Source organism: Acipenser ruthenus, chromosome 17 (genome assembly GCF_902713425.1).
Source record: "Acipenser ruthenus chromosome 17, fAciRut3.2 maternal haplotype, whole genome shotgun sequence".
Taxonomy (NCBI): domain Eukaryota; kingdom Metazoa; phylum Chordata; class Actinopteri; order Acipenseriformes; family Acipenseridae; genus Acipenser; species Acipenser ruthenus.
The window spans coordinates 11,331,943-11,356,164 of NC_081205.1; the positions used below are offsets into that span (position 1 = coordinate 11,331,943).

Sequence of the window (24,222 nt, forward strand, 5' to 3'; positions counted from 1 at the left end):
TTCCCGGATCCAAGTCATTGTAAACATATTCGGCTGCTTTCACAGCCCGATTAAAACCAATCTTGGACTGTGTAATGTTACCCTGGGTAAGGTAGTCCAAGATTAGTGCTAATTAAAACAATCGCAGTAGAAACGCTTACACACAAAAGAAAAAAAAACAAAACAAAACAAAAAAAAGAGAATAATAATAAAATGATGTATTTATTACAGTTACGTGGCCAAGGCGTAAATATGGGTTCCATGGTGTAATGGTTAGCACTCTGGACTCTGAATCCAGCGATCCGAGTTCAAATCTCGGTGGGACCTTCGTTTTAGTGCATTATTATTCTTAAGTTATTAAAAAGTGTTTCGTCGAACTGACGTTTCTATCATAATAAATGCTGAGAAATTCACTGCAAAGTTGTGGGATGGCACCTTTTAGCCATAAAATCTAAAGTATAAAACCCTCAGAAATACTTTTATTTGCTTTTGTCTGCTTTTGCAACCTGTACTGAAAAATCCGAGGTGACCGTAAAAAGCTTGCAGAGTACAGTACAGGTAAAAAGGTAAAGCGTTAATAATTTTTTTTTTGGGTTACCTTCCATTCTGTATTTAGCGATAGTCAGGCACACAAATATGAGCAAGAACGGCGTTGTCTTTAGGAGCCCCAGTGGCCTAATGGATAAGGCACTGGCCTCCTAAGCCAGGGATTGTGGGTTCGAGTCCCATCTGGGGTGTAACGTGTATGTTTTTTTTCTCACGACTGTTTTATAATAAACTTTCCAGACGTTTCCCCTCTCTTCAGCTATTATTCATCAAAATAAATAAACATATATTTCAACATGGTTAGCGTCAGTAACCATTTAAACACGGTGTCTGGTAAAGGCAATTTAACCTTACCACCCTAAAGTAACGTTAACCGCTATGATTAAATAGTAGTCCATTATATTAATTAATTTAACAGTATCTTATTAAACATTTGACAACTGAGCAAAAGCAGAGTGGCGCAGCGGAAGCGTGCTGGGCCCATAACCCAGAGGTCGATGGATCGAAACCATCCTCTGCTAGATTTTTTTTGTCAGTTTGTATTTCAGCCGCTTTTATATATATTTCATATTAACAATCACATACCGGTATGTATTGTTTATAAAACCATTACTTCACAGAAGCGTCAGTCAATTCCATTTGTGCCCTGAGTACGAGGGGCGGGGCATCACTCAGCAATAGGAAAATAACAGACAAGAGGCAGCGCCAATTGGGTAAGCACATAGCTTTAGGGTATGGGCGGGGCTACAGGCTGCTTTTTTAATTCCGTACCTCTTTGGGACTGTGGTAGTGCTGTACTTGTTTGCTTTGTTATGAAAAAATATTTCGTTGATACTGTAGTACAAACTACGCTAATTATAGATTAAAGTATTTACGTAAACACTCTCTTTGGTGAAAGACCGCGTGGCCTAATGGATAAGGCGTCTGATTTCGAATCAGGAGATTGAGGGTTCGAGTCCCTTCGTGGTCGTTTTCTTATTTTAGATTTTATTTATTAATTGTGTAACTTGTATTTCAGATCAAATAATACAATGTAAGTCAGTGTACATGTTTCTGCATTTTAAAAAGTGATAGAGGCTCTTTTCCTTTAGTGTGGTAAGGAAAATAATTTAACTTAAATATAGAAATATGTTCTAAATCAGTGTGATCTCGTTAGAAATGTACCTAATGTATAGTCCAGTATATGTCAAATGATCAATTCCTTACGTAGATTCCTTCTATCGCAGATGAATCAACTACAAGCTGTGCAGCTTCACTATTTGCTGTACGGGACGCGTCGTGTCGCAGCACTTTTGACTGCGCAAAGTGGTCACAGCTGTTGTTCACACTTTAAATACAGATTGCATTCGCAAAATTGGATACATTTACATTTAAAGTAAATGTGCTGAGTTTGTACCTCTTATCAAGAGGTTTTAAAAGCGACATCGTTGGTACATCCGTCCTCTCAACCAACAGGGAACCCGAAAGGGAGAATTTCAAACATTTGTCGCACTGAGACCCTCGACTCTGACCAGAAATGATGTCGGAGTCTGAAGTCTGTACGGTAAAGTTTTGTACTCTAAAGTAACATTTAAACTTGCCAGCAGTCAAAAGCAAGTCTTTATATTATTGGTTCTGGTGTACTATTTAAAAGCTCTTGTGTATGTTGATGTAGCTAAACCTACATTTGGACAACTTTCCGTGAATTCTTGTTTTTTTGCCGCACCTTGCCAGTAAAACGAACTAAAAAGTACTGCATCAAAATCATAGCCTTATAACAAACTAATTAGACCAATGTCTGATTTTATTCATGTTTTCATCGTATAGCACAGATTCATAGAGGTGTTTTATGTTAAGCTTTCATTTCAGTTAGAAGTTAAAATATTTACCCTTTACACACCAGCTGTTAGTTAACTTTCACATTTCTTCAATGTTATTAGCAGTCAGCTCCAGTGAATATGTAATCTTAGTATTGATGTTACCTGAGAAATAATCTTTTGTCGCACATCTTCAGGAATCCAATCAGCTGTTTGTATGTGGAACCGGACTTCAGCTTGTGTGTTTACTAGAACAAAATGTGAAAAATGTACTATAACACAACAGTAGCTGACTCTCTGTAACCTGTGATGTTGTTGCCTGTCTAGATAACTCTGTGGAGAATGCTTCCCCACAACAGTGCTCCTGATCACCCTGTACATTAAACATGCTTGTGAATATTTTAACAAAGACTTCCATTTCCATACCTTTATTAACATTCTGGCCTCCAGGGCCACTGCTTCGACAGTAGCTAATGGTGAGGCGATCTACACAAAAACAAAAGGTGCACGTCAGTAAACATGCTTCACAATAACATGCTTTATAAAAAGTAGTAATTCAATGCAACACTATTATGTCATAGCAGTGAAGGATGGGGGATTGTGATACAGTCTGAACGAAGACAAGCTTTTCCAAACTAGTCTGGCCTTATTACAGTTTTTAAAGCTCTGGATTCCCGGATCCAAGTCATTGTAAACATATTCGGCTGCTTTCACAGCCTGATTAAAACCAATCTTGGACTGTGTAATGTTACCCTGGGTAAGGTAGTCCAAGATTAGTGCTAATTAAAACAATCGCAGTAGAAACGCTTACACACACAACACACACACACACACAAAAAAAAAAAAAAAAAAAAAAAAAAAAAAAAAAAAAAAAAGAGAATAATAATAAAATGATGTATTTATTACAATTACGTGGCCAAGGCGTAAATATGGGTTCCATGGTGTAATGGTTAGCACTCTGGACTCTGAATCCAGCGATCCGAGTTCAAATCTCGGTAGGACCTTCGTTTTAGTGCATTATTATTCTTAAGTTATTAAAAAGTGTTTCGTCGAACTGACGTTTCTATCATAATAAATGCTGAGAAATTCACTGCAAAGTTGTGGGATGGCACCTTTTAGCCATAAAATGTAAAGTATAAAACCCTCAGAAATACTTTTATTTGCTTTTGTCTGCTTTTGCAACCTGTACTGAAAAATCCGAGGTGACCGTAAAAAGCTTGCAGAGTACAGTACAGGTAAAAAGGTAAAGCGTTAATAATTTTTTTTTGGGTTACCTTCCATTCTGTATTTAGCGATAGTCAGGCACACAAATATGAGCAAGAACGATAGGTTGCGGATGCAACCCCGGTTCCCTGAAAGAGAAAATAACCATCAAGGTATGGGACAGTGCCGTCAGGCAGTAGGGATTGGCTGAGCTTTATGTCAAAGCTGCCGATAGGCCTCCGCGCAAGCTGCCGTGTAAGCCCGCCCCCCTGGGAGCTTACTATACGCAGCGCGCGGAGAGTCACTTCCTCTTTTGCCCTTCAGGCCGTGAAGGCCTCCAGAGCGACCTCGCGGCTTGATGGTTATTTTCTCTTTCAGGGAACCGGGGTTGCATCCGCAACCTATCGTTCCCTTTCAAGTCGAAAATAACCATCAAGGTATGGGAACAGTGTACCCAAGCCGTCGCGAGGGAGGATTCTCGGCAGTAGGACAGCCTTACGTCATAATGCAACTGCGTAGGCAGTACATCTACACATATGCGGAGCTGCGCCTCAGCGTCTATGCTCGCAATGACACCTGTCCCAAGGTGGAATAGTCACACCATATTGTCAACCACTCTAGACGTCCACAACCTGAGGCGTCATAGAGTGCAACACAGATGCTCCAAATGACGGAGCAGAGGATTCCAGTACATTTAACCGGTAGAACCTCGTAAATGTATGCGGTGTAACCCAACTGGCTGCAGCGCAAATGTCAGACATCGGCACCCCTCTAAAGAGGGCCCAGGATGTTGCCATACCCCTAGTGGAATGTGCCTTCAACTGCCCTGGTGGCGGAAGGCCCATAGTATCATATGCTAACTGAATAGCATCCACTATCCAATGAGAAAGGCGTTGCTTAGACAACGGCTGACCCAAAGTTTTAGAACCATGGCATATGAACAGCTGTTCTGTTTGCCTCACAGTCTTTGTGCGATCAATATAACACCTCAATGCCCGCACAGGGCAGAGCATGTGTAACCGCTCTTCCTCTGGGGAAGAAAAAGGAGGAGGATGGAACGCCATCAACTCGACTGGTTGGTTCATGTGAAACGGGGATATGACCTTGGGTAAAAAGGCCGGATTTGGACGCATGGAGACCTTAGAACCTGCGAAACGAGTACATGATGGATGCACCGAGAGTGCATGTAACTCGCCCACACGTTTCGCTGATACCACTGACAGCAAAAACGCAGTCTTAATAGACACGAACTTCATATCCACACTGTGGAGAGGCTCGAACGGTGCCTTGGTAAGGGCTTCTAGCACCACATCAAGGCTCCAAGACGGTAAACTGGTCGACCTTGGAGGCCGCAAGCGTCTTGCGCCCTTTAGGAACTGAGATGCCAGGAAATGGCAACCAGGTGATAACCCGTCAATGCGTACATGGCAAGCCGAAATAGCGGCCAAATACACTTTAAGTGTAGAGGGAGACTTACCCTCATCTAACAGCTTCTGCAGAAACTGTAATATCACTGCCATAGGGCAGGAGACCGGGTCATGGCCCTCAGCCAGACACCAACTCTGAAACAATTGCCACTTATACGCATATTGCGACCGAGTAGAGGGCGCTCTCGCACTCTGAATGGTGGATATAACCGCCGTCGAAAGCCCTAAGGCTGACAGGCGCTCCCGCTCAGGGGCCAAGCCCATAGCTGCATGAGCTTGGGGTTCGGGTGCCATAGCCCTCCTTGGGATTGGGACAACAGGTCCGCTCGCAGAGGGAGCTCCCTCGGGCGACCGTGCAACAACTGCACTAGACTCGGGAACCATATCCTCCGAGGCCACCGAGGAGCGATCAGGATCACTGTCGCTTGCTCTACCTTGACCTTCTCCAAGAAGGCGGGGAGCATCAAAATCGGTGGAAATGCGTACAGGAGCCCTGGCGGCCATTCGTGAGCCAGTGCATCGACTCCTAGGGGGCTGTCGAGGTCCTTCACCGAGAACCATAGGGGGCAGTGCGTGGTCTCTCGCGAAGCGAAGAGATCGACTTGCGCTGTGCCGAACCAGTCCCAAATGCGCTCTACCACCCGAGGGTGAAGACGCCATTCGCCTGCAAGAGGACCTCCTCTGGACAGGAGATCCGCTGCGTAATTGACTCTGCCCGGTAGGTGAACCGCCCGCAGAGAGGCTAAACGCGGTTGAGCCCAAAGCAACAGCCGTGTTACCAACCGGTGAAGACCGGGGGACCGAAAGCCGCCCTGGCGGTTGATATACGCCACTACCGTGGTGTTGTCTGACCGCACTAACACGTGCTTGCCTAGAAGCACTGGCAAGAAGTGCCGCAGGGCAAGGTCCACCGCTCTGAGTTCCAGAGCATTGATGTGGGCCGACCTCCAGGGTCCTGACCACACTCCGCGAGTCCCCGACCCGTTCCAGACTGCTCCCCAACCTTGGTTGGAAGCGTCAGTCGTAATAACCTCCCTTCGGAAGATGGGACCCAAGCGTACGCCCTGGCGGATGTTCAACGGAACTTTCCACCAGCGCAGTGCTTCCCAGCAGGTTCGGGATACCCTCAACCTGCGGTGTTTGTCTCTCCGCGGATGCAACGCAAAGGCATTGAACCAGGCCTGCAGAGGTCTCTGGTGTAGTAAGCCCAAAGGAAGGGCTTGCGAGGCGGCAGCCATCAACCCCAGCATGCGCTGACACAGCTCCATGCTGACTGTTTCTCTCAACCTGAATAGGGCGAGACACCGCTCCAGTGAGGCAACTCTTTGTGTCGACAGGGTCGCTTCCATGGACACAGAGTCCAGATGCAGACCCAAGAATTCGGTCTGTTGGCTCGGCACGAGGCGGCTCTTTTCTGAATTGACCTTCAGACCTAGCCGCTGAAGATGGTCTGTAACCATCACTGAGTGCTGTGCCAACTGCTCCTTTGACTGCGCGCAGACGAGCCAGTCGTCCAGATAGTTCAGCAGTCGGATGCCTTGAGCCCGCAAGGGGGCTAAAATGGCGTCCATACACTTCGAAAAGGTTCGAGGAGCTAGAGACAGGCCGAATGGCAGGACACAAAACTCGTAGACCCTGCTCTGAAATGCGAAACGTAGGTACTTCCTGTGACCTGGACAGATGGGAACGTGAAAGTATGCATCTGTGAGGTCTACGGTGGTAAACCAGTCGCCCTGCCGGACAGACTGGACAATGTGCCTGTGCATAAGCATCTTGAACGACAACACCCGTAGGTATTTGTTCAGTAGTCGCAGATCTAAAATAGGGCGGAGCCCGCCGTCCTTTTTTGGCACTAGGAAGTACTTGGATCAGAACCCCTGGTCGGTCAGAGCAGGGTCTACTAGTTGAATGGCACGCTTCTTGAGCAATGCCTGTATTTCTGCATTTAGAGCTGAGGACTGAACCGAGTCCTTCACTGCAGTTACCACCACTCCCCTGAAGGGGGGGGGGGGTTTAACCGGAATTGAAGGGTGTACCCGGTGAGTATAGTCTTGCGCACCCAGATGTCGTTGGTGCATTGTTGCCAGAACAGAAGCTGTGGAACAGTGTAGCAGTGGGTTAATGGCTGCCGGGGTTTCTCAGGGCTGCTTAGGCTGCGCTCGCTCACGAGGGGCCTGACCAGAGCCACGAGGGCGTGGTCTGCTACCTCCTCTGGGGCGCCACCCTCCGCGCTGCGGTCTTGCAAACGCGGGTTGGCTGCGTGCTGAAACCCCCAAAGGGGCGGTTTTACTGCCCTGTGGGTGCGCTTGCTGCTGCGGCGGCGCCCTGCGCCATTGGAGCTCCTGCAGCCGCCTTGGCTGGAAAGGCTTGCTTGGCCACATCTTAGCCAACTGCTGCGACGCCTCACGCGCCTTGACGGAGCGTTGCAGCATCTCCTCCACCGCTGGGCCAAACGTGTGCCCCGGGGATATAGGAGCATCTAGCAACGGGGCCTTATCAGGCTCCTGTACCCTGGCCTGTGAGAGCCAGAGCTGCCTCCTTGCCACTACAAGGGAAGCAATGCTCCTGCCCTGTGCTCGCGCATTCAGCTGAGCCAGCTTAACCAAAAGCTGTGCAACTGCACCCAGCTCGGTTCTAAGTCCGACGGATGGGGACTCAGGCAGGTCACGAATCAACGCCGCCTGTCAGGAGGCTGGCCACGTTAGACAGTCTAACTGCCTCTGTAGCCGCGACATAACCCTTTTTTAGGTGGGCCTCCGTAATCCTACACTGCCTGTTAGGGCAGGAAGGGTCCTTAGCCAGCCCCGATAATGTCGGCGCCTTTACTAGCGCGGCGAACGCGGCGCCCACTGGCGGAAAGGACGCTAATCCAGCTTCGCTCGCCCCGTGCATGGTAAAAGCCGAAGCCTTGCGAGAAGTCGCCGGGGCGGAGGCCGTGGCTCCCCAGGTGGACTGTACCTCCTTAATAAAATCCGGGAACGCCGGGAGCATCCTGGACTGAAGGGGCGGAGCCGATGGCAACTCAAATAAAGAGCGTCGTGTTGGCTCTGACGCAGGCCAGTCCACGCCTAAGTGACGGGCTGCCCTCTCCACCACTGACCAGATAGGGTCATTAGTATCCAGCACTTCAGGGTCGTCCTGCCCAGAGTGCTGGGATGCCACCTCAGGCTCTGTGTCCTCAAAGAGCGGGTCTGCATCAGATGCGTCCCTTGAGACAGCATCGGCGTCCCACTCTACTTCCTGGGGCACTGGTGGAGGAACCGTCAGCTGACTAGTGCTGGGTCCGGTTACTAGCTCTGGGGCCCGAGGCGCCACATTTGCTAGGGTCATAAGGAGGGATTGTTGTCCCATCATGAGCTCCATAAAATGTGACATCTTGGAGGTGAGCTCAGCCACCCCAGATGTGTCCTGGTAACACCTACCCCTCCGAGGGGAGCGAGAGTGCCTTCTCCGGCGAGGCGATCGAGACCTGGATCGAGACTCCCGACGGGGGCGAGCCCCGCGAGAGGAGGGACTGCGGGAACGTTCCCGAGCACACCTGGCTGGAGATCTCTGACCAGCTGTAAGCTGGGAAGATGGGCTCAGAGGGAGCTGAGACGTCGCCGGCAGCGACACGATCGATGACGGTGGGGCCGAGACGGTGTGGGACGAGCCCGAGGATGGGGAACAACCTCCAACTGCCTTCCTCGCTCTCTGGCGAAGGGTGCGTGTCTGAAACCCCGCACATAGCTGGCAGTATGCCCTATCTGCCAGGGCAGATGCGGCATGGTCCGGCCCCAAGCATGCGACGCAGTCTTCATGAGGGTCGCTGGCAGGCAACTTGGCCTGACAGGTCACGCAACGGTGGAACCCAGACATAGTAGAACGCCGAAGCGTCTAGTATTGACGTCAAGCACCAAAGAGTGTGCGTCGAGCACTGTCGCGTCAAACGCCGAGGTGCGCGCGTCGGACGCCTAAGCGTCGGACACCAAGCATCGAGCACCTGAAGTGCGTGCGTCAAGCGCCGCCGCGTCGAGCGCCGAGGTGCGTGCGTCGAGCGTTGAGGGTGCGCGCGTCGAGGCCTCGAGGCGGCAAAGCGTCGAGCGTCGAGCGCCGAAGCGTCGAGCACCGAAGCATCGAGCACTGAGCCCCAAGTGCAGAAGCACTAAGCACCAAGCGCAGAAGCGCTGCACAAAGCGCCGAAGCGCTGCACCAAGCGCACAAGCACTGACACCAAAAGCGCCGGAGCGCGAGCGCCGAAGCGCGAGTACCGAGCGTGGAACGCTAGCACAGACGCCTAAGCGTCAGCTGACCCGCCAAGCGGAGACGCTAAGTGCTGGTACAGTGTCTGATGCTGTGCAATACCTACCTGAAAGGTGCTGGGGATTTTGCACGTTGGTGGTTGTCTTCCTCTGTATAGTGAAGGGAATTTTTTTTTTTTTTGGTGGACGCTGCAGAAGGTAAGGGAGTGTAGTGCAATACCACGTGGCGGGAACGCGCCGCGGGGGGGGGGGGGGGGGACACTGCAGAGCAGACTACCCGCACACACACACGGTCTAGCCTAAGCTAGACCGAGGATGCAAAATGCGCGTGGGCCAAGGCCAACGCAACACGCGTCCGAACACACAATCTACAATATATATAACAAAATATATATATATATATACAATAAATATAATATATATACAAATATATATATACAAAAAACCCACACAATAATAATTAAGAACAGAGGAAAGACGGGGAGACCACGAAGAACGCGATGCCGAAGCAAAGCGAAAAGGAATATATAATGTTAAACAATATATAATCCTAAATAATAATACAATAACAATAATAATAAACAATAATAACTCCGGAGAGTATAACTGAAATAAACTCGGAGAAGGGGATAAACCAGCTTCTCAAGCCTAAGCTTTAGTGAGTACAATCAGTTAAATAGCTCTAAGTCCTACCGCTACTGATGCTGAAGGCAAAAGAGGGAGTGACTCTCCGCGCGCTGCGTATAGTAAGCTCCCAGGGGGGCGGGCTTACACGGCAGCTTGCGCGGAGGCCTATCGGCAGCTTTGACATAAAGCTCAGCCAATCCCTACTGCCTGACGGCAATGTCCCATACCTTGATGGTTATTTTCGACTTGAAAGGGAACGGCATTTGGACAACTTTCCGTGAATTCTTGTTTTTTTGCCGCACCTTGCCAGTAAAACGAACTAAAAAGTACTGCATCAAAATCATAGCCTTATAACAAACTAATTAGACCAATGTCTGATTTTATTCATGTTTTCATCGTATAGCACAGATTCATAGAGGTGTTTTTTGTTAAGCTTTCATTTCAGTTAGAAGTTAAAATATTTACCCTTTACACACCAGCTGTTAGTTAACTTTCACATTTCTTCAATGTTATTAGCAGTCAGCTCCAGTGAATATGTAATCTTAGTATTGATGTTACCTGAGAAATAATCTTTTGTCGCACATCTTCAGGAATCCAATCAGCTGTTTGTATGTGGAACCGGACTTCAGCTTGTGTGTTTACTAGAACAAAATGTGAAAAATGTACTATAACACAACAGTAGCTGACTCTCTGTAACCTGTGATGTTGTTGCCTGTCTAGTTAACTCTGTGGAGAATGCTTCCCCACAACAGTGCTCCTGATCACCCTGTACATTAAACATGCTTGTGAATATTTAACAAAGACGTCCATTTCCATACCTTTATTAACATTCTGGCCTCCAGGGCCACTGCTTCGACAGTAGGTAATGGTGAGGCGATCTACACAAAAACAAAAGGTGCACGTCAGTAAACATGCTTCACAATAACATGCTTTATAAAAAGTAGTAATTCAATGCAACACTATTATGTCATAGCAGTGAAGGATGGGGGATTGTGATACAGTCTGAACGAAGACAAGCTTTTCCAAACTAGTCTGGACTTATTACAGTTTTTAAAGCTCTGGATTCCCGGATCCAAGTCATTGTAAACATATTCGGCTGCTTTCACAGCCCGATTAAAACCAATCTTGGACTGTGTAATGTTACCCTGGGTAAGGTAGTCCAAGATTAGTGCTAATTAAAACAATCGCAGTAGAAACGCTTACACACACAACAACAACAAAAAAAAAGAAAAAAAAAAAAAAAAAAGAGAATAATAAAATGATGTATTTATTACAGTTACGTGGCCAAGGCATAAATATGGGTTCCATGGTGTAATGGTTAGCACTCTGGACTCTGAATCCAGCGATCCGAGTTCAAATCTCGGTGGGACCTTCGTTTTAGTGCATTATTATTCTTAAGTTATTAAAAAGTGTTTCGTCGAACTGACGTTTCTATCATAATAAATGCTGAGAAATTCACTGCAAAGTTGTGGGATGGCACCTTTTAGCCATAAAATCTAAAGTATAAAACCCTCAGAAATACTTTTATTTGCTTTTGTCTGCTTTTGCAACCTGTACTGAAAAATCCGAGGTGACCATAAAAAGCTTGCAGAGTACAGTACATGTAAAAAGGTAAAGCGTTAATAATTTTTTTAGGGGTTACCTTCCATTCTGTATTTAGCGATAGTCAGGCACACAAATATGAGCAAGAACGGCATTTTCTTTAGGAGCCCCAGTGGCCTAATGGATAAGGCACTGGCCTCCTAAGCCAGGGATTGTGAGTTCGAGTCCCATCTGGGGTGTAACGTGTATGTTTTTTTTTCTCACGACAGTTTTATAATAAACTTTCCAGACGTTTCCCCTCTCTTCAGCTATTATTCATCAAAATAAATAAACATATATTTCAACATGGTTAGCGTCAGTAACCATTTAAACACGGTGTCTGGTAAAGGCAATTTAACCTTACCACCCTAAAGTAACGTTAACCGCTATGATTAAATAGTAGTCCATTATATTAATTAATTTAACAGTATCTTATTAAACATTTGACAACTGAGCAAAAGCAGAGTGGCGCAGCGGAAGCGTGCTGGGCCCATAACCCAGAGGTCGATGGATCGAAACCATCCTCTGCTATATTTTTATTGTCAGTTTGTATTTCAGCCGCTTTTATATATATTTCATATTAACAATCACATACCGGTATGTATTGTTTATAAAACCATTACTTCACAGAAGCGTCAGTCAATTCCATTTGTGCCCTGAGTACGAGGGGCGGGGCATCACTCAGCAATAGGAAAATAACAGACAAGAGGCAGCGCCAATTGGGTAAGCACATAGCTTTAGGGTATGGGCGGGGCTACTGGCTGCTTTTTTAATTGCGTACCTCTTTGGCACTGTGGTAGTTCTGTACTTGTTTGCTTTGTTATGAAAAAATATTTCGTTGATACTGTAGTACAAACTACGCTAATTATAGATTAAAGTATTTACGTAAACACTCTCGTTTGGTGAACGACCGCGTGGCCTAATGGATAAGGCGTTTGACTTCGAATCAGAAGATTGAGGGTTCGAGTCCCTTCGTGGTCGGTTTTTTATTTTAGATTTTATTTATTAATTGTGTAACTTGTATTTCAGATCAAATAATACAATGTAAGTCAGTGTACATGTTTCTGCGTTTTAAAAAGTGATATAGGCTCTTTTCCTTTAGTGTGGTAAGGAAAATAATTTACCTTAAATATAGAAATATGTTCTACATCAGTGTGATCTCGTTAGAAATGTACCTAATGTATAGTCCAGTATATGTCAAATGATCAATTCCTTACGTAGATTCCTTCTATCGCAGATGAATCAACTACAAGCTGTGCAGCTTCACTATTTGCTGTACGGGACGCGTCGTGTCGCAGCACTTTTCACTGCGCAAAGTGGTCACAGCTGTTGTTCACACTTTAAATACAGATTGCATTCGCAAAATTGGATACATTTACATTTAAAGTAAATGTGCTGAGTTTGTACCTCTTATCAAGAGGTTTTAAAAGCGACATCGTTGGTACATCCGTCCTCTCAACCAACAGGGAACCCGAAAGGGAGAATTTCAAACATTTGTCGCACTGAGACCCTCGACTCTGACCAGAAATGATGTCGGAGTCTGAAGTCTGTACGGTAAAGTTTTGTACTCTAAAGTAACATTTAAACTTGCCAGCAGTCAAAAGCAAGTCTTTATATTGTAACGACCCTGGCGATGGCAGCATCCTGGACATTGTGTTTGTCTTGTTTGTTACGTCCTGTTTAAGGTTCCATGTATTGTGAGGGTACGGGGCACGCCGTTGGTGTGTGTCTGCGTGAGTGCATGCGTGTGTGTGCAGTGGGCGGTTCCCCCAGAGGCTATAAGTAGGAGGGGGGGGAAGCCGCGAGCGGGAGAATGCGTGTGAATGTCTGACTGGAGAGCGATTACGAGAGAGAGAGGACCGGCTGAGAGAGTGCTTGTCGGTGAGTCTGCGGTGTAAAAGAGAGAGAGACAGCTATTTGTTATTTTGGCGTGAACCCCGGCCCAAACAGGGTTTCGTTGTGTTATTAAAGAAATTAAAAAAATAAAAGTACGTGGAACCTCATCTGGTCTCTCCCGAGTCTGTCTCATCCCCATAGCACAGAACGCTACATTGGTGTTTCAGAAGTGGGATTTGTACAGCGCCTGTCACGAGGGGTGAAACAGAAGCAAGAGGGAGAAGATGGCGGACGCGAGAGAGATGAGAGAAGACGAGCTGCGAGCCAGACTGGAGGAGCTGGTCGCTGAGCTGAGGGTCAGGAGCTACCCGAGAATGGGCGCTGCATGGGGAGGAGAGAACATGGAGCGAGGGAGGAGCAAGAACCCTTGGGCGAAAGAGGAAAGAGGGATCAAGATGGCGGAGCTGGGAGACAGACAGACTGCTCCGCAGGCTGAGGGGCACTGCGCCATCGTCATCGAGAGAGAAGGAGATTCTTCGGCCGCCGCAAGGACGTCATCGGCCACAGAGATAGGAGGAGCGCAAGTGCGCGTCAAGGAGGAGGCAGCGTCACCATCGGACACGCCCGCCCTGCAGCAGAATGTCAACATGGGGGTTTATTACAGCCGTTTGCAGTACAACGGTAAGGCCGATTGGCGAGACTTTGTAAAGCAGTTTGAAATGATGGCAATGGTAAACAACTGGACAGACAGAGAGAAAGCCAGTAATTTAATTGCTTGTTTAGAAGAAGAGGCTTTACATTGTTTAACCACCGTCGATCTAAATGGCTGTAGTAGCTATGGGACATTGGTTGCTGAACTGAGCGTGTGTCTGACAAGAGAGCGTGACGTTAAGCCCCGACATGGGCCCCGTGCCGATCACGGGAGAGAGAATATGCGGTGTGGGGGGAACATGTTGCCAGGGGCGAGCCGGCAGCCAGTGAAAGCAGGCCGATATGACGGTAGATCGCCGTGGGAGGCGTACCACGTCAAATTCAGGATGGCAGCGCTCACTAATGACTGGGGGCCGACGGAGAAAGCAGGACAGTTGGCGGCTGCATTAGAGGGAGAAGCGCTGCAGGTTCTGCTGGACTTGGGCCCAGACGAGGTGGCCCAATACGAGGTGTTAACCGCAGCTCTCGAACGCCGTTTTGGGAGAGTTGAGCCCGCAGTCGGGTTGCGCCTGCAGCTGGCCAACCGCACTAGAGCTCCCGGAGAGAAACTGGGCGTACTGGCTGCTGATGTCCGGTACCTGGCCCGGAGGGGGTACCCAATGTTCCCGCCAGCCACCCAGGAGGACCTGGCTGTCGAGGCCTTTGTTCGCGGACTGACCCCGACCGCTCTACGTCAGCAGGTCCGGTTTGCTGCCCCAACCAACCTAGAGCTTGCCGTGGCTCACGCCGAACGAGTCGAGGCGGTGCTCGAGGAGGGGGAGCGGGACCATGCCCCTGGGAGCGAGAGTGGTCAGCAGAAGAGGCGGCCTGACCACACACCACCTAGAGCTCGCATGGCCCAAGCAGAAGAAGAGGAGGCCCCGTACCGCACCATTGACCCCACCTGGCCCCCGGAGCTTACCACCCTCATCAGGGCGGCGGTCACCCAGCCAGCTCGGACTCCTGAGACCCCCCCACAGCTGTGCTGGGGCTGTGGACAGCCTGGCCACCTACGGCGCCACTGCCCAGCAGCAGCTGCTGCACCACCACCACACCTGACACAGCAACCGCAGGGAAACGCCAAGGGGCCCGCATAGACGGGACGACGCGTGCCCCCAGTCCAGTCCCATTAATCGCGGACCACCCAGCTGCAGCGGCCGCCACCAGTACTAACCCGTGTAGCCGACAGAGCAGGGCGTCACCCCTCACGGAAACAGCCGACCACAGACAGTGCCAGCCAGCTATAGCGGTAGGAAGGACCACTGCCGGGGACTTCTGCCATGTCCCCGTCCGCATTGAGGGGGTCCCGTGCACTGCTCTCGTAGACACTGGCTCCACGGTGACTCTCATCCGCCCCGATGTGCTCCCTGCAGGGGTCCGGCTGGAGCCCACCACCGTGCAGTTGCGCACTGTGACTGGAGAGCTAGCCCCCATGCAAGGAAAGGGCAACCTTGCTATTGAAGTGGCTGGACGGACAGTACACCACCCTGTCTGGGTAGCAGCTGTACAGGACCCCTGCATACTGGGCCTGGACTTCCTGCGCTACACAGGCGGACAGCTAAACCTCCGGACCGGGACACTGCACATACAGGGGAGCCCGGCTTTAGCTTTAGCCTCACCCCTTGGACCGCTGGGTCGGAGTCGGGACCCCTTCGCACGACAGTTTCGGGATCTGCCGAGGACACAACGGACCGCCGCCATGAGACGGGAGACCTCAGCACACCCCCGGGCTCCATCATGCGCCAGTCTCATCAGGGACAATACAGCGTCTCGACGGCCCCCACTCCGGAAGGAGCTACTGCTTGCACAGCCGCCTTCAGGTGCCAGCGCTCGCCAGCCAACATGGCCACCCTCAGGCCGCAACGCTCGCCAGCCAACACGGCCACTCTCAGGCCGCAATGCTCGCCAGCATGTACAGCCGCCCTCCTGCAGTTCTAGCGTGGCCCAGGGGAATGCAGCTCTCCCCCAGGCAGCCCCGCCACCCTGCCCGGCGCCGCCAACCGCTACCCAAGGGCTGCGGGAGGATACCGCCATGCCACGCCCTACTGTCAGGAGTAATTCAGCGTCCCCAGCAATCTCCCCTCCGCCACCAGTCTCCCCTGAAGACCCAGCTCTCAGCGCAGTGCATGCAGTTTGGCTCAGGAGCTGCGAAGGGCTTTGCACAGAAGAGCGTCGCCAGCTGTGGGAACTGGTGTATGAGTATCGCCACAGTTTCGCTACCGCCTCGGATGACGTGGGGCGGACACACCTGGTGCAGCACCAGATCGAGACGGGAGCCGCCCGCCCCATTAAGCAGCGCCCTCGTCGCCAACCACTCGCCCTCCAGGAAGCCACAGAGCAGGTGCTGGAGGAGATGAAGGCAGCGGGGATCATTGAGCCGTCCGACAGCCCCTGGACCTCGCCGGTAGTCATGGTGCGGAAGAAGGACGGCAAGTGGCGCTTCTGCGTCGATTACCGGCGAGTGAACGATGTGACGGAGAAGGACTCCTACCCCCTTCCCCGCATCGATGAGTCCCTGGACTTGGTGGCCGGCTCTAGTTGGTTCTCTTCGCTGGACCTCCGCAGCGGCTACTGGCAGGTTGCGCTGGATCCCTCTGCACGGCCGAAGACTGCCTTCTCCACTGGACGGGGTCTGTGGCAGTTTACTGTGATGCCGTTCGGACTTTGCAACGCCCCCGCAACGTTCGAGCGGCTCATGGAAAAGGTGCTGGCCGGAGTACCCCCCTCGGAGTGCCTGGTCTACCTGGATGACCTGCTAGTCCATGGAGGGACCTTCCAGGACGCCCTGGCCTCCCTGCATGAGGTGCTCCGGCGAGTGAGGAAAGCGGGGCTAAAACTGCACTCTGAAAAGTGCCAGCTGATGCGCCAGGAGGTCTCGTTCCTCGGGCACCGAGTGGGAGCAGAGGGGATCCAGACAGAGGTGGACAAGGTCACCGCAGTGAGGGACTGGCCTATTCCCGTCAATCCCCGGCAGGTTAGAAGCTTCCTAGGGCTTGCGTCCTACTACCGCAGGTTTGTGCAGGGCTTTGCCACCATCGCTGCCCCCCTGCACCGCCTCCTGAGGAAAGACGAGCCCTTTGAGTGGACCCCGGCGTGCCAGGAGGCGTTCGCCTCCCTGCAACATGCGCTGTGCCAGTCCCCGGTGCTGGCTCCCCCGGATGTCCGTTCTCCCTTCCTGCTGGACACGGATGCAAGCAACGAGGGGATCGGGGCTGTCTTATCCCAGCCGGGTCCAGAAGGGGAGCATGTGGTGGCGTATTTTAGCCGGTCGCTCAGCAAGGCAGAGCGCCGGTATTGCGTCACCCGACGGGAGCTGCTTGCGGTGGTGGAGGGGGTCCGCCACTTCCGCCACTATCTCTGCGGGCTCCCCTTCACCATTCGCACAGACCACGCTGCCCTGCAGTGGCTCCTGACGTTCCGGGAGCCGGAGGGACAGGTCGCCCGTTGGATCGAGCAGCTCCAGGCGTTTCAGTACCGGATCCAACACCGGGCTGGTGAGAAGCACGCCAATGCGGACGCGCTGTCCCGTCGTCCCTGTGCCCGGGAGGGATGCGCCCATTGCAGCAGAAAGGAGGAGAGGGAAGCAGAGCTGTCCCGCCGGGGGGAAGAGCAATGCCGGGTGGCAGTATCGGCTGAGAGGGTGGATTGGAGAGCCCATCAGGACCGAGACCCGGACCTCCGCCCCATACTACATTGGCTAGAGGAGCAGCGAAGGCCTCCCTGGGAGGAGGTGGCCCCTTTTTCCACCGCCACTCGGGGGCTGTGGGCTCAGTGGAGCGGGTTGGCCTTGCGTGACAGAGTCCTTCAGCGGCAGTGGAAGGTGCCCGCCACGGGGGAGGTGAGGTGGCAGGTGGTTGTCCCGGGGGCGATGCGCCAGGAGGTGCTAGAGGCCCATCATGGGACCCCAGGCACTGGTCATTTTGGAGTGACGAAGACCCTGAGGCGGCTCCGCCAGTCGTTCTACTGGGGGCAGTGCAGGCGAGACGTGGAGGACCACTGCCGACGCTGTGACATCTGCACTGCCCGGAAAGGACCCCAGGGCCGGTCGCACGCCCCACTCCAGCAGTACCAGGTCGGGGGGCCTATGGAGAGGGTTGCCGTGGACGTACTAGGCCCCTTTCCACGCTCAGAGAGGGGGAACCGGTTCGTTCTGGTGGCCCTCGATTACTTCACTAAGTGGCCAGAGGCGTACGCTTTGCCAGACCAGGAGGCAGAGACGGTCGCTGAAGCACTGCTGGAGGGGTTCTTCAGCCGGTTCGGGGTCCCTCAAGAGTTGCATTCCGACCAAGGGCGCAACTTTGAGTCCCGGGTCTTTGCCGGGATGTGCCGGCGCCTGGGCATCAAGAAGACGCGGACCACCCCTCTGCACCCTCAGAGCGACGGACTGGTGGAGAGGTTCAACCGCACGCTGGCCGTACAGCTGGCTGTCACCACCGCCACCCACCAGCGGGACTGGGACACCCACCTGCCTGTCGTGCTGTTGGCCTGCCGCTCTGCTGTCCAGGATTCCACCGCCTGCACCCCTGCCCTGCTCATGCTGGGGCGTGAGCTGCGCACTCCTGCGGAGCTAGCGTTTGGTCGTCCCCCAGATGCCCCCAGTGTACCCCCGGGCCCTGAGTATGCCAGGAGACTACAGGACCGACTGGAATCAGCCCACAGCTTCGCCAGGGACCAGTTGCAGGCTGCTGGGGTACGGCAGAAGCGGAACTATGACCTCCGAGTACGGGGGCGCCACTTCACCGCCGGGGAGCTCGTGTGGGTCTTCAGCCCCAAGAGACAGCGGGGCCGTTGCCCCAAATTGGACAGCCACTGGCTTGGTCCTTGCCATGTCCTGGAGAGGATCGGGGACGTGGCCTACCGGGTGCAGCTACCTCACAGAGGACGCAAGGTAGTGCTACACCGGGATCGGCTGGCCCCCTACCTGGGACAACACCCAGCACCATCCGACCCAGCAGCTCCTGACAGTCCTCTCCTGCCCCCTCCTGATCCACCCCGCCCTAACAGTCCCCCCACCCCCAGGACTGAGGGTTCCTCCCCCGACGGTTCAGTTTCCCTGTCCCCTGTGGCTGACAGGAGCCCGTCCTCCACGCAGGGCTCCCGCCCGCAAAGACAGCTTCGCCTCCCGGGTCGTTTTCGAGACTTTGTTCTTCCCTCGGGGACGAGGGTCTAAGGGGGGGGCTGTGTAACGACCCTGGCGATGGCAGCATCCTGGACATTGTGTTTGTCTTGTTTGTTACGTCCTGTTTAAGGTTCCATGTATTGTGAGGGTACGGGGCACGCCGTTGGTGTGTGTCTGCGTGAGTGCATGCGTGTGTGTGCAGTGGGCGGTTCCCCCAGAGGCTATAAGTAGGAGGGGGGGGAAGCCGCGAGCGGGAGAATGCGTGTGAATGTCTGACTGGAGAGCGATTACGAGAGAGAGAGGACCGGCTGAGAGAGTGCTTGTCGGTGAGTCTGCGGTGTAAAAGAGAGAGAGACAGCTATTTGTTATTTTGGCGTGAACCCCGGCCCAAACAGGGTTTCGTTGTGTTATTAAAGAAATTAAAAAAATAAAAGTACGTGGAACCTCATCTGGTCTCTCCCGAGTCTGTCTCATCCCCATAGCACAGAACGCTACAATATTATTGGTTCTGGTGTACTATTTAAAAGCTCTTGTGTATGTTGATGTAGCTAAACCTACATTTGGACAACTTTCCGTGAATTCTTGTTTTTTTTTGCCGCACCTTGCCAGTAAAACGAACTAAAAAGTACTGCATCAAAATCATAGCCTTATAACAAACTAATTAGACCAATGTCTGATTTTATTCATGTTTTCATCGTATAGCACAGATTCATAGAGGTGTTTTTTGTTAAGCTTTCATTTCAGTTAGAAGTTAAAATATTTACCCTTTACACACCAGCTGTTAGTTAACTTTCACATTTCTTCAATGTTATTAGCAGTCAGCTCCAGTGAATATGTAATCTTAGTATTGATGTTACCTGAGAAATAATCTTTTGTCGCACATCTTCAGGAATCCAATCAGCTGTTTGTATGTGGAACCGGACTTCAGCTTGTGTGTTTACTAGAACAAAATGTGAAAAATGTACTATAACACAACAGTAGCTGACTCTCTGTAACCTGTGATGTTGTTGCCTGTCTAGTTAACTCTGTGGAGAATGCTTCCCCACAACAGTGCTCCTGATCACCCTGTACATTAAACATGCTTGTGAATATTTTAACAAAGACTTCCATTTCCATACCTTTATTAACATTCTGGCCTCCAGGGCCACTGCTTCGACAGTAGCTAATGGTGAGGCGATCTACACAAAAACAAAAGGTGCACGTCAGTAAACATGCTTCACAATAACATGCTTTATAAAAAGTAGTAATTCAATGCAACACTATTATGTCATAGCAGTGAAGGATGGGGGATTGTGATACAGTCTGAACGAAGACAAGCTTTTCCAAACTAGTTTGGACTTATTACAGTTTTTAAAGCTCTGGATTCCCGGATCCAAGTCATTGTAAACATATTCGGCTGCTTTCACAGCCCGATTAAAACCAATCTTGGACTGTGTAATGTTACCCTGGGTAAGGTAGTCCAAGATTAGTGCTAATTAAAACAATCGCAGTAGAAACGCTTACACACACAAAAAAAAAAAAAAAAAAAAAAGAGAATAATAATAATAAAATGATGTATTTATTACAGTTACGTGGCCAAGGCATAAATATGGGTTCCATGGTGTAATCAATTCCTACTGTCGAAGCAGTGGCCCTGGAGGCCAGAATGTTAATAAAGGTATGGAAATGGAAGTCTTTGTTAAAATATTACAAGAATACAAAACTTTACCGTACAGACTTCAGACTCCGACATCATTTCTGGTCAGAGTCGAGGGTCTCAGTGCGACAAATGTTTGAAATTCTCCCTTTCGGGTTCCCTGTTGGTTGAGAGGACGGATGTACCAACGATGTCGCTTTTAAAACCTCTTGATAAGAGGTACAAACTCAGCACATTTACTTTAAATGTAAATGTATCCAATTTTGCGAATGCAATCTGTATTTAAAGTGTGAACAACAGCTGTGACCACTTTGCGCAGTCAAAAGTGCTGCGACACGACGCGTCCCGTACAGCAAATAGTGAAGCTGCACTGCTTGTAGTTGATTCATCTGCTATAGAAGGAATCTACGTAAGGAATTGATCATTTGACATATACTGGACTATACATTAGGTACATTTCTAACGAGATCACACTGATGTAGAACATATTTCTATATTTATGTTAAATTATTTTCCTTACCACACTAAAGGAAAAGAGCCTATATCACTTTTTAAAACGCGGAAACATTGTATTATTTGATCTGAAATACAAGTTACACAATTAATAAATAAAATCTAAAATAAAAAACCGGCCACGAAGGGACTCGAACCCTCAATCTTCTGATTCGAAGTCAGACGCCTTATCCATTAGGCCACGCGGTCTTTCACCGAAAGAGAGCGTTTACGTAAATACTTTAATTTATAATTAGCGTACTTTGTACTACAGTATCAACGAAATATTTTTTCATAACAAAGCAAACAAGTACAGAACTACCACAGTCCCAAAGAGGTACGAAATTAAAAAAGCAGCCAGTTGTCCCGCCCATACCCTAAAGCTATGTGCTTACCCAATTGGCGCTGCCTCTTGTCTGTTATTTTCCTATTGCTGAGTGATGCCCCGCCCCTCGTACTCAGGGCACAAATGGAATTGACTGACGCTTCTGTGAAGTAATGGTTTTATAAACAATACATACCGGTATGTGATTGTTAATATGAAATATATATAAAAGCGGCTGAAATACAAATTGACAAAAAAAATCTAGCAGAGGATGGTTTCGATCCATCGACCTCTGGGTTATGGGCCCAGCACGCTTCCGCTGCGCCACTCTGCTTTTGCTCAGTTGTCAAATGTTTAATAAGATACTGTTAAATTAATTAATATAATGGACTACTATTTAATCATAGCGGTTAACGTTACTTTAGGGTGGTAAGGTTAAATTGCCTTTACCAGACACCGTGTTTAAATGGTTACTGACGCTAACCATGTTGAAATATAATAATATTTATTATAAAACAGTCGTGAGAAAAAAAAACATACACGTTACACCCCAGATGGGACTCGAACCCACAATCCCTGGCTTAGGAGGCCAGTGCCTTATCCATTAGGCCACTGGGGCTCCTAAAGAAAATGCCGTTCTTGCTCATATTTGTGTGCCTGACTATCGCTAAATACAGAATGGAAGGTAACCCAAAAAAAAATTATTAACGCTTTACCTTTTTACCTGTACTGTACTCTGCAAGCTTTTTACGGTCACCTCGGATTTTTCAGTACAGGTTGCAAAAGCAGACAAAAGCAAATAAAAGTATTTCTGAGGGTTTTATACTTTAGATTTTATTGGCTAAAAGGTGCCATCCCACAACTTTGCAGTGAATTTCTCAGCATTTATTATGATAGAAACGTCAGTTCGACGAAACACTTTTTAATAACTTAAGAATAATAATGCACTAAAACGAAGGTCCCACCGAGATTTGAACTCGGATTGCTGCATTCAGAGTCCAGAGTGCTAACCATTACACCATGGAACCCATATTTACGCCTTGGCCACGTAACTGTAATAAATACATCATTTTATTATTATTCTCTTTTTTTTTTTTGTTTTGTTTTTTTTTCTTTTGTGTGTAAGCGTTTCTACTGCGATTGTTTTAATTAGCACTAATCTTGGACTACCTTACCCAGGGTAACATTACACAGTCCAAGATTGGTTTTAATCGGGCTGTGAAAGCAGCCGAATATGTTTACAATGACTTGGATCCGGGAATCCAGAGCTTTAAAAACTGTAATAAGTCCAGACTAGTTTGGAAAAGCTTGTCTTCGTTCAGACTGTATCACAATCCCCCATCCTTCACTGCTATGACATAATAGTGTTGCATTGAATTACTACTTTTTATAAAGCATGTTATTGTGAAGCATGTTTACTGACGTGCACCTTTTGTTTTTGTGTAGATCGCCTCACCATTAGCTACTGTCGAAGCAGTGGCCCTGGAGGCCAGAATGTTAATAAAGGTATGGAAATGGAAGTCTTTGTTAAAATATTCACAAGCATGTTTAATGTACAGGGTGATCAGGAGCACTGTTTTGGGGAAGCATTCTCCACAGAGTTAACTAGACAGGCAACAACATCACAGGTTACAGAGAGTCAGCTACTGTTGTGTTATAGTACATTTTTCACATTTTGTTCTAGTAAACACACAAGCTGAAGTCCGGTTCCACATACAAACAGCTGATTGGATTCCTGAAGATGTGCGACAAAAGATTCTTTCTCAGGTAACATCAATACTAAGATTACATATTCACTGGAGCTGACTGCTAATAACATTGAAGAAATGTGAAAGTTAACTAACAGCTGGTGTGTAAAGGGTAAATATTTTAACTTCTAACTGAAATGAAAGCTTAACAAAAAACACCTCTATGAATCTGTGCTATACGATGAAAACATGAATAAAATCAGACATTGGTCTAATTAGTTTGTTATAAGGCTATGATTTTGATGCAGTACTTTTTAGTTCGTTTTACTGGCAAGGTGCGGCAAAAAAACAAGAATTCACGGAAAGTTGTCCAAATGCAGGTTTAGCTACATCAACATACACAAGAGCTTTTAAATAGTACACCAGAACCAATAATATAAAGACTTGCTTTTGACTGCTGGCAAGTTTAAATGTTACTTTAGAGTACAAAACTTTACCGTACAGACTTCAGACTCCGACATCATTTCTGGTCAGAGTCGAGGGTCTCAGTGCGACAAATGTTTGAAATTCTCCCTTTCGGGTTCCCTGTTGGTTGAGAGGACGGATGTACCAACGATGTCGCTTTTAAAACCTCTTGATAAGAGGTACAAACTCAGCACATTTACTTTAAATGTAAATGTATCCAATTTTGCGAATGCAATCTGTATTTAAAGTGTGAGCAACAGCTGTGACCACTTTGCGCAGTCAAAAGTGCTGCGACACGACGCGTCCCGTACAGCAAATAGTGAAGCTGCACAGCTTGTAGTTGATTCATCTGCTATAGAAGGAATCTACGTAAGGAATTGATCATTTGACATATACTGGACTATACATTAGGTACATTTCTAACGAGATCACACTGATGTAGAACATATTTCTATATTTATGTTAAATTATTTTCCTTACCACACTAAAGGAAAAGAGCCTATATCACTTTTAAAACGCGGAAACATGTACACTGACTTACATTGTATTATTTGATCTGAAATACAAGTTA

General features: G+C 49.0%; 10 non-coding genes across 10 annotated transcripts; 7 read left to right on the forward strand and 3 right to left on the reverse strand.

The window, feature by feature from the left end:
* The first annotated feature begins 234 nt into the window (after positions 1–234).
* trnaq-cug (transfer RNA glutamine (anticodon CUG)) lies at positions 235–306 on the forward strand. Its single transcript has one exon. It is a non-coding gene; the product is annotated as a tRNA-Gln (tRNA).
* Positions 307–643: 337 nt separating this feature from the next.
* trnar-ccu (transfer RNA arginine (anticodon CCU)) lies at positions 644–716 on the forward strand. Its single transcript has one exon. It is a non-coding gene; the product is annotated as a tRNA-Arg (tRNA).
* A 706-nt stretch (positions 717–1,422) lies between these two features.
* trnar-ucg (transfer RNA arginine (anticodon UCG)) lies at positions 1,423–1,495 on the forward strand. Its single transcript has one exon. It is a non-coding gene; the product is annotated as a tRNA-Arg (tRNA).
* Positions 1,496–3,253: 1,758 nt separating this feature from the next.
* trnaq-cug (transfer RNA glutamine (anticodon CUG)) lies at positions 3,254–3,325 on the forward strand. The gene has a single exon. It is a non-coding gene; the product is annotated as a tRNA-Gln (tRNA).
* A 7,794-nt stretch (positions 3,326–11,119) lies between these two features.
* trnaq-cug (transfer RNA glutamine (anticodon CUG)) lies at positions 11,120–11,191 on the forward strand. Its single transcript has one exon. It is a non-coding gene; the product is annotated as a tRNA-Gln (tRNA).
* A 336-nt stretch (positions 11,192–11,527) lies between these two features.
* Positions 11,528–11,600, forward strand: trnar-ccu (transfer RNA arginine (anticodon CCU)). Its single transcript has one exon. It is a non-coding gene; the product is annotated as a tRNA-Arg (tRNA).
* Positions 11,601–12,308: 708 nt separating this feature from the next.
* On the forward strand, positions 12,309–12,381 carry trnar-ucg (transfer RNA arginine (anticodon UCG)). Its single transcript has one exon. It is a non-coding gene; the product is annotated as a tRNA-Arg (tRNA).
* An 8,929-nt stretch (positions 12,382–21,310) lies between these two features.
* Positions 21,311–21,383, reverse strand: trnar-ucg (transfer RNA arginine (anticodon UCG)). The gene has a single exon. It is a non-coding gene; the product is annotated as a tRNA-Arg (tRNA).
* A 661-nt stretch (positions 21,384–22,044) lies between these two features.
* Positions 22,045–22,117, reverse strand: trnar-ccu (transfer RNA arginine (anticodon CCU)). The gene has a single exon. It is a non-coding gene; the product is annotated as a tRNA-Arg (tRNA).
* Positions 22,118–22,454: 337 nt separating this feature from the next.
* trnaq-cug (transfer RNA glutamine (anticodon CUG)) lies at positions 22,455–22,526 on the reverse strand. The gene has a single exon. It is a non-coding gene; the product is annotated as a tRNA-Gln (tRNA).
* Between the last annotated feature and the right edge of the window lie 1,696 nt (positions 22,527–24,222).